The 9,225-nt window shown below is 42.9% G+C and overlaps 1 long non-coding RNA gene across 1 annotated transcript; it reads left to right on the forward strand.

Annotated features, from left to right (window-relative positions):
* Positions 1-376: 376 nt before the first annotated feature.
* On the forward strand, positions 377-2,470 carry LOC136483183 (uncharacterized). Its single transcript, XR_010765336.1, has 5 exons — positions 377-437; positions 1,412-1,576; positions 1,844-1,905; positions 2,029-2,274; positions 2,361-2,470. It is a non-coding gene; the product is annotated as an uncharacterized lncRNA (long non-coding RNA).
* The last annotated feature ends 6,755 nt before the right edge of the window (positions 2,471-9,225 follow it).

The following is a 9,225-nucleotide window of genomic DNA, read 5'->3' on the forward strand; positions in this document are numbered from 1 at the left end:
GCTTGCTTCTAGGGTATTGGTTAGATCCCATTGTGAAATGTCAACTAATGCTACTCTCGGAGGTTTGCAGCTCGTTACCTGTTTATGTTTTAGTGGATCCATATCACCTTGTACGGCACACAGCAAGTCTCACCCTCCCAGTCTGAAAATAGTGGATTCATATCACCACGGTTATTAATTTTTGAAATCACATTATTGTAAAGCCTTCCGTTGGTGTCCGTTTATCCTTATGAAAATTCAGAAGATCTTACTTTTCATAAGTATACTTCACTTATTCTTCGAAATGTACTGTTTGCATATCCTTCCTTTTCAGTTCATCTTAATGACCAATTTCTTCTAATGTTTCAGGACACTATACGAGGAAGACAACTATAATTTTTGTTGTTCCAAATAGGAAATGAATACAATTTGATGTTGTGAGCTCTCGTGTGGATCAGGTATCTATTTTCAAATACATCGGGTCTAGTCATCTAGAGTTAATGAAAACAGAAATAATTTATGGAAAATTGATTAAATTTATACTATCATGTTGTGTGCAAGCAGCACTTGTTTATGCAAATATCAGTTACATGAAAAATCCCTTGTTACAAGGATTTCAAAACAGAAACCGATTCCAGTTCCTTGGCCTGCAGGTAGCCATTCCTAATAGGGGCATGCTTGCTGGTAGTGTATAAATTAGAACTAGAGTTTATAAATGTCTAATATTGATCAAGAAGTCAAGACTGGGCTAAACCAATTGGTATTTTTCCTAGACATAACAAAACTGACGAAGCATATCTGGCTTACTATATCTTTTTTTCCAGCTATTTGGCTATATCCATTGGCATAAATCTGTTAGCGAATCGGCTTGATTTGGTATTCTTACCACTGTAGCCTCATCTATTGTCATTGTTGAGGACCTTCTGGCTGTCAGGCTATCAAGGAAACGGGCTGCTCTATTTCTCCAGTTTTCTCATTTTTCATTGCTCATCATTGGTCTTGCTCATCCATGTTTACAGCTTCAGATCCGTGTCCTCTGTTGCCTCCATGTTCATGTGGGATTATCCATTTAGCTTGATTCAATTATTCGTGGTTTATGGTTATCTACCTAGGAGATGGGCTTCCACTAATTTGGTTCCTGCTCTCGATCCGTGAGATCAGCCTCTGCTAATTGGATGCCTCTCAAATTTTTTTATATGACCTTAAGGCTTCCTGTAATGCCTTTTTGTTTACTTAACTAATGGTTTTCTTATTATTTGTTTTCTAAATATTATAGAATCATACATAATATCATCTCACTCTATATAATCTTCATTACAAAATTGTATTGTTCTTTCATGTGGTTAAACAGATTACAATTGTAATATATGTTCAGCTGATATGGACCTCCTCCTCATACATTTGAATGGATGCTTTCCATCTACTCATGCAGTATAAGTGCTTACCTCGGTGGTGCATACAAGCGAGCAACATTCTCCACCCTGGCCATTGTGGACAATCAGGCCTGGCCTGTTCCTGCATACAAGCCTGCAAGGCCAAGGCACCTTTTTTTTAGCGCCCTAGCAAGAAATTGCTCTACTAGGCCAAGGTGCTTCAGGTATCACACATATTCCTCCTACTTTGATTTGTTTGTTTGATATGTGCTCTGCACCTAGACATCCATGTATTTTGCTTCTCTAAAATGTAAATGTGGCAACCTAAGTTCCCAACTACCCATGAGGACGAAGGAAAGATCAGCTACTGTTTGAATAAACTGAATTACTTCAAAGTGAAATTTCAGTATGTCATTTGCTTACTATAAATAGCTCACGGATTAAAGAGTATTTCATTCATGTATCTGATTTTATTGATGTGTTTCATGCAGTTAGGTGTTTTTGAAGTGCTAAAGTAAATATGGAAGATTTGAATCAACAAGTTGGGAAATTAGTACAGGACCTCCTCCTCATATATTATGCCATTATTTAAGCTCTAGGATCTTACCTTTTTTAATGATCATGATGTACAACTAAGGGTTGTTGCTCACTAAGAGATTATGTCAAATTAATGTAGGTTGGGTCCATGGTGCCACTAATGGCTTTAAAATATCCTTATAAGGCTAATGTGGCCTATGCAACTCTCTTGAGCACTGATCCAGAAGCCATTGTTGGTGGAGTTAAGACAGCAAGTCAATTCTACAAAGTGTGTATCAATCATCCTATAGCAAAAGATGAGCCATTAGTGAGGCCCATGCTTGGGTGCAACAATATTGGTGATGCTCAAGCCAAACGAGTCTCAATTGCTTGGCCTTCGATGTTTGTATGTTCAAACTAGCTTTCTTAACTTTACATCAATGTACATATGTGGCCTAATTTGTAATCTTACAACTTACATTTTCTTTGCAGGTTGAAATGATTAATGGTTGAATTCCTACATCGATGTGTATGAAGAATGGAAGAAGAAGCAAGGGACTTTATGAATCCTAGCTAGTTTTTTATTTTTTCTTTCTAGTATGGACTATGTTGGTTTGCTCTCTAGAGCCATATTGTTATGTACCTATACTATGATTTAATCTGAACAAGCACTATATTTGAAATAAATCCTACGATATGTGGATCTTGCTATGATTATTGAAATTTGTGCTTTATGTGATTTTGCAATGTGTCATGTTTGTGTGATTATATAATAATCCATGTGCCAAATGTATAGGAGAAATAAATATTTGTTTTATAATCTAAATATGTTACAATAGATATAAACAAGTGTAACAAACCATGTGTTTTTTTGTTCCATATTGTGTTTTACCATAATGTAGAAGTGTTACTAGAACTAAAAAAAAGTGTTACAGCAGACAATCACTTTAGCACTAGGCCAATGTTCCGATAGATAAATAAATGTGTTACAAACTATGCATTCTACCATAATGTGAAGTGTCACTAGATCAAAAAAAAGTTCTATGATACTGTTCACCTGCTTACTGAAACATGGTGGTGCTTGGGCATGTTTGTTTCACTGTATTTATATGTCGATGATGTTAAGGATGAGCCGCTGGGTGGCTTCAATCCATGAAGCAGCTGTGACTATGACTCCTTGCCCATTTTTTATGAGCTTTGTACTAGTGTGCACATTTGGAAGCCAGCAAGGCATGCCTGAGTTCTAGAACTTGTAAATTTTAATGCTTCCTGTAGATGGATGCCAACCAGACTAGGTGTGCTATGGCCTCACAGGCTGCTGCTATGATGGTTGTTATGGTTGCTTTCTTATCTACCAAACTGAAGAGAGTTAGGAGGGACACTGAACCAGTAGTTTATGGTCCTAGGCTTGCTGCAGATGAGCATAGATAGAAGAACACCTCTAGTTAATCTATAACTCCACTTATACAGAGTGTTTGGCCTACTAAGGATGACTAGAGCACCTTTCTTTTCTCTGTGCAACCTTTTTAGGAAGAGGGATTTTGTTCATGATAGCATCAATTCTAGTGAGGATGATCAAGTGTCCTTGTTCCTTCATTCATGTAGTTGGACATAACCAAAGCTTTAGGAGGCCCATAGAAATAGTTAGCCGCCACTTCCACCAAGTGTTGTATGCAGTTGGGGAATTAAGGTAATTAGCTTAAGTCAATGTTTATTTGTAGGTTTAATTATTAATACACAATTGTTATGATGGCCACTGAGAGGTCAGGAAATGTTCGCCTCCTAAACTTGATTTATGGAAGAGGTCCGCCTCCAAAAATAGAGGTCATTTTCACAGGTGGACCTCTTAAGAGACCCGTCCCAGTTAATATGGCCAAGCGCACTAGGAAACCCATTCAGCCTAGAAATCAGGTCACTCTATATAACGAAATGAAACCCAAAAGCCACTCTCTCCCTCACCCGTCATCTTCCTTAGAGCAGCCGCACTTATCTCTCTCTCCCTCACTCACAACCCAGAAATGAAAACCTCTGTCTCTCTCTCGGGCAGAGGCATGGCGGCCAGCGCACACGGGCGGAGGCGGTGGCCGGCTCCGGCGCAAGCGAGTGGCTCCTCTCGGCGTGAGCGGGGTGGCTTCGGTGGCACATGCGAGGCGGAAGCGGTGGCCGGCTTCGGCGCGAGCAGGGCGGCTCCTCTCTCTCTCTCTCTCTCTCTCTCTCTCTCTCTCTCTCTCTCTCTCTCTCTCTCTCTCTCTCTCTTCCGGCGTGCGAGCAGGTGACCACGTGCCCCATGGGTGCTGAGGCTTTGATCCGCGCTCCCCGATGGCGAGGGCTTCGATCCACGGTGGATCCGATGAGGAGGAGCCCAAATCCGGTGAGGACGAGCTCCAATTTGGTAGTGGCACTCTCTGGCGCGAGACCGTGCACCCTTGGCTGGTCCGGTGAGGAGGAATCCGGATCCGGGGAGAAGGAGCTCAAATTCGGTGGTGGCGCTCTCTGGCGGCGGGGCACCAGAGCACGGTACGTGCGGCATGGAGGCACCAAAGCATGGCGCGATGGGGAGGTGTGGACCGATGGCGTGGCAGCGTGGTGCGGATTGACGACGGCGTGGCGATGTGGTGCTGCTGCTAGTGGCCCAGATGTAGGTCCAGACCTGCCTGGACACCGGGTCTGGGCTTTTTTATTTTTTTATTTTAATTGATCGAGGCGGGCATAGTGGACCGCCTATGTAAAGCAAGAGTATCCTAGACCTTTGAATGGAGGCAGTCGAGATGCCCGCCTTGGGAAAACCAAATTTGACCGCATGTGAAAAGCGTTTCTGTATTAGTGACATCATGCATAGAAAAACACTTGTCACCCAGTGAGAAGACATGCCATGAAAGAGAGGAGAGGTCGAGAGGGGTATGTGAAGCAACGTACAGTGGCGAGAGAACATGGCCGAGGAATAGCCGATTGTAGGCTTCCTTGCAGTCTTGCACTCCCATGTCATGGCTTATCTAGAAATTTAGCATGTTTTGGTTTAATGGTTTCGAAATGCCCCTGCGTGGACGTTCGGTCAGTTTTCCTAGCGGACGCTATTTTAATTGGATTCAGCCCATACATATAGCCCAACAGTCTCTATTTAACATATTTCTCACTGCTTTGTGTTGCGTCGTATGGAAGAAGAAGGGTGAAAATCGCATGTTGCAAGAGTATGCTTCAGATATGTTGCAAGTGTTGTATATCGATGTTGCAAAAGTAGATCGGGATGTTGCATATACATGCATGTTGCAAACATATGTTTCAAGTGTTTTCAGATATTTCATACGTATGTTTGCAAGTGTTTTATCTAGATGTTGCATATGTTTGCAATGGTTTTCAAATATTTTTTAGGCGTTTTTGCAAGTGTTTTAAATGCTTGTTTCAAGTGTTTTATCTGTCTTCTTTTGTATGTTGCAACTGTTGCATCTGAATGTTTCAAAAGTAGATCGGGTGTTGCACATGGGATGCGCGTGGAAAGTGGCTGGTGGCGCGGTCGACGTTCGGGGCGGCGTGGGCGACGTCCGGAGCGACGTGGGCGACGTCTGAGGCGGTGCGGGCCCACTACTAGTGTGCTCGCTCACAAGAACTCGACACGCTAGGTGCTCGCTCCCTCCCCGTGTGGCTACCATTCGGACGCTAGCGCTCGGATCGGACGTCTAGGCAAGTCCGTTGATGGTAAGAGTAGGTGGTTAAAGAGTTTTTTATCCAGAGATGTTGGCAGCCAGTTTATAGATTGAGTACTATGTATTGGTGTCATAAATTTTTAAACATTGTATATTTGTAAGGCTTTATGTGTCCATATTATACACTATGAGACTGTTTTCTGATCTTTGTATAATGACTTAAAATTAATAAAGCTCCCCTTAAGTCCTGTAGCATAGTGGTTATAAGATTCTTAGTAGCGTCTCAAGTCCTTATTTCAACTGTACCTCAGGTCCTTGGTTTGACTCCCCGTGCGAGCGGATTTTCTAGGATTTAAGAGCGTTGTGCTTTTAGTGGTAGGTGACGTTACGGTTGATAGCAAGACGCCTGTGATGGCTTCGTCAATCTCGAGGATTTGCCGCCCCCGTCTTTCAATATAATCATAGACGTAGAGTTTGTATGTGCGTCTTCATAGGGGTGAGTGTGCATGCGTTGTGAATGTTTGCGTCGTATTGTGTAATTTGGAAAAAAGAAAAAAAAGAAACTCTGCTCCATGTTTGAGTAAAGTGCTAGTTAGTTTGTTAAGTTTTTTTCTGTGTGTATAAGTTATTCGTTAGTTTGGTAGGAACGTAGGGGCGTCGCCGTCGCATATGCACTACTGGAGGCCGCGACTTTGCCGAGTGTTTTTACACTCGGCAAAGAGCCCTTTGCACTTGGCAAAGGCTTTGCCGAGTGTAGCACTCGGCAAAGTCCGCTCGGCAAAATTTTTCTCGGCAAAGGGTCTTTGCCGAGTGCATTTTATCCGGGCACTCGACAAAATAAAAAAAAATTGCCGAGTGCTTAGGGCGGCACTCAGGCAAAATATTTTCGGCCGTTGCGGCGCCGGCCGTTAACGGTTATTTTGCCGAGTGCCCGATCCAGCACTCGGCAAAAAAAAAATATTTTTTTAAAAATTACTTTGCCGAGTGCCCCAGCCCAGGCACTCGGCAAAGTTTTTTTTTATTTTTTTTAAAAAAGTACTTTGCCGAGTGCCCCTGCCCAGGCACTCGGCAAAGTTTTTTTTATTTTTTTTTAAATTACTTTGCCGAGTGCCCCTGCCCAAGCACTCGGCAAAGGTTTTTTTTTATTTTTTTAAATAATTTCTTTGCCGAGTGCCCCTGTTTAGGCACTCGGCAAAGAATATATATATATATATACACACACATCTATATCATCAACATGCATTATATATCACAAGCACACGCATATTTAACAAATCCATTGAAAATCCATCACAAATGCACCAAAGTTCAACATCACAAATTTATTATTACAAGTTCAACATCACAAAGTTCAACATCCCTACTACGGCGACGGAGACTGCAGGTGTGGCCCCTCGGACTGCGGTGAAGGACCGAACTGCGGCGAAGGGTTGACGCGATCAGCCGCCGGTGACACGGTAGCGGGATTGTTTGAACCCACCGACGGAGGCTGCACAAAAGAGAAGAGATTGCATGTGTTAGACTCAAAATTAAAAATTTCGGCAGCACCTCCCCTGCACGGGGAGGTTTCCAACCTGCAAGAAACAACGGCACGAAGGCCGACAATCACAACGGCACGAAGGCCGACAATCCGAACGGCACGAAGGCCGAAAATCACAAAGGCACGAAGGCCGACAATCCCAACGGCACGAACGCATTAAACTTTCATACTCATAGGAGTGAAGTGTCGAACCGGAGCTGGAGCTGGCAACTGCACTTGGACACCCGATGCTTGCCCAATCAATGAGCCAAAGCGCCACATAGTTCTTTCAGGGAAAAGAAACATCGTCGGAATTGAAGACAAGTCAGACATATCAGAAGATTATGAAAAGGATGACCGAATTTCACCCTTCACAGTGAACAAAGGCCCAAGCATCTAGCTAAATGATGAGGATACTCCATGGTTATGGCGCGATCATAACCAATGGATATACGTTAAGAAGAAGTTCACTACTGTGCCCGCTTGATATATATAGTGATGTTTAATAGTGTGTATTAGAGGTATTATGTAATAATTATGAATTCAGAGATGTTTATTAGGTGTTTCCTTTTTTCTATGTTTAGATTAAATTTGTGTTTGATGGTGGGATTTCCATGTCGCACAAAGCAAAAAGCAAAAGCAATGCATCTGATGTGAAAAAATTAGTGAAAATTTTGTTTTAGTCTCGGCTTGATATGGTGATGTATTAGACCTATTATGTAATAATTGTCACTTCAAATTTTTTGTCGTGTTTTCATATTTTCTACGGTTTAAATGAATTTTCAACGTCAATAAGATGTGAAAACTAATTTCCTGTCGAAAAGCAATAGTTTTAATGATTTTAATTAAGTAGTACATTTTTGCATGGTGAAAATTATGATTATTATTTACACTATGTTAAATATTTATACGGTAAAACAAAAGAGTTTAGGTTACAGATTTTTCTTATGTACAATAATGCAAAACAGGTCCAGAAATTCTTTTTGTAATTTTTTTGCTAATATTTTATTTACTAGGCAATTAACAACTCTCTACATATTTATATAAAAGAAATATATAAAAAGGAAAAACTTCTAGAAACCAACGGGAAGCCAAACTACAGCTCACCTCTACTCCCGGGTTGATCAACCACCCGGGACTAAAGATGGGCTGTGTTTTCGCGGCCCGCCAAAATTCCCTTTACTCCCGGTCCGTGGCTGCACCCGGGACTAAAGGTCAGACTTTTAGTCCCGGTTCTAACCATCACTCGGAACTAAAGGACCTTTAGTCCCGGGCTGTGGCTTCACCTAACCATCACCCGAAACTAAAGGACCTTTAGTCCCGGGCTATGGCTTCACCCGGGACTAAAGGTCCCCCTATATAGCGCCTCCTCTCTTTCCCCCTCCATCATCTCTTGTTCTTCGCCGAGAGCCACCATGCCACCACTGCTCCTCATCGCCTCCAGCACCACCTCCACACACGCGCACCTCTCTCGCCGTCTCCACTGGTGGCCCGGCTCACGCCTCTCCCGTCCGAGCGCCACCGTTGTCATCGTCGTCCACGCGCGCGCCTACCTCCGACACTGCCTCATCACGCGCGCGCTTCATCCCCAGCCCGCACGGGCGTGCCTCCTCTCTCTGGCTAGCTGCTCGTCCCTTGTCCTCGCCGAAGTGCCTCGTCCTCGTCATCACCGCCTCGTCACTTGCGCGTCGTCCTCGGCTCCACGCGCCTGGTCTCCGTGCCATCCTCACTGGATCTATGCTGTAGTATAGCATGTATGATTACTTTAACTGAAGGTTTTGTAGCTAACGCAAATGTCCTTCTAAATTCTGGTTCCTAGAGCATTGCTGGGTATGGTAGAGCAATGTTTAGGTTTAGGTTTAGGTTTAGGTTTAGGTGCTTAATTTGTCTGATTACATGTGGGTATTTGGACTAGTTCTAGGGGGCTAAATTCATCCGATTACATGTCTGTGAAACTGCTTTCACTGCTGGCGTCGCTTCTTTGGCATTCCATTGTCGCCTTTGGCAAAATGTGAATTTGACGCCATTGTGTTTGCTGAGCTTGATCCAAATTATTGTTTGTCAAAATCTCATGGTGTGCCGCTGCAGTCTGATCATGGTAAATAGTGGAACTTGTGTATATAGTGTTCTAATTTGTTTTGAGAATCACCTAGCAATCGTGTGTTACAAATGACATGGCATCCTTATCGCGTGGCTT

Source organism: Miscanthus floridulus, chromosome 9 (assembly GCF_019320115.1).
Source record: "Miscanthus floridulus cultivar M001 chromosome 9, ASM1932011v1, whole genome shotgun sequence".
Lineage (NCBI taxonomy): Eukaryota > Viridiplantae > Streptophyta > Magnoliopsida > Poales > Poaceae > Miscanthus > Miscanthus floridulus.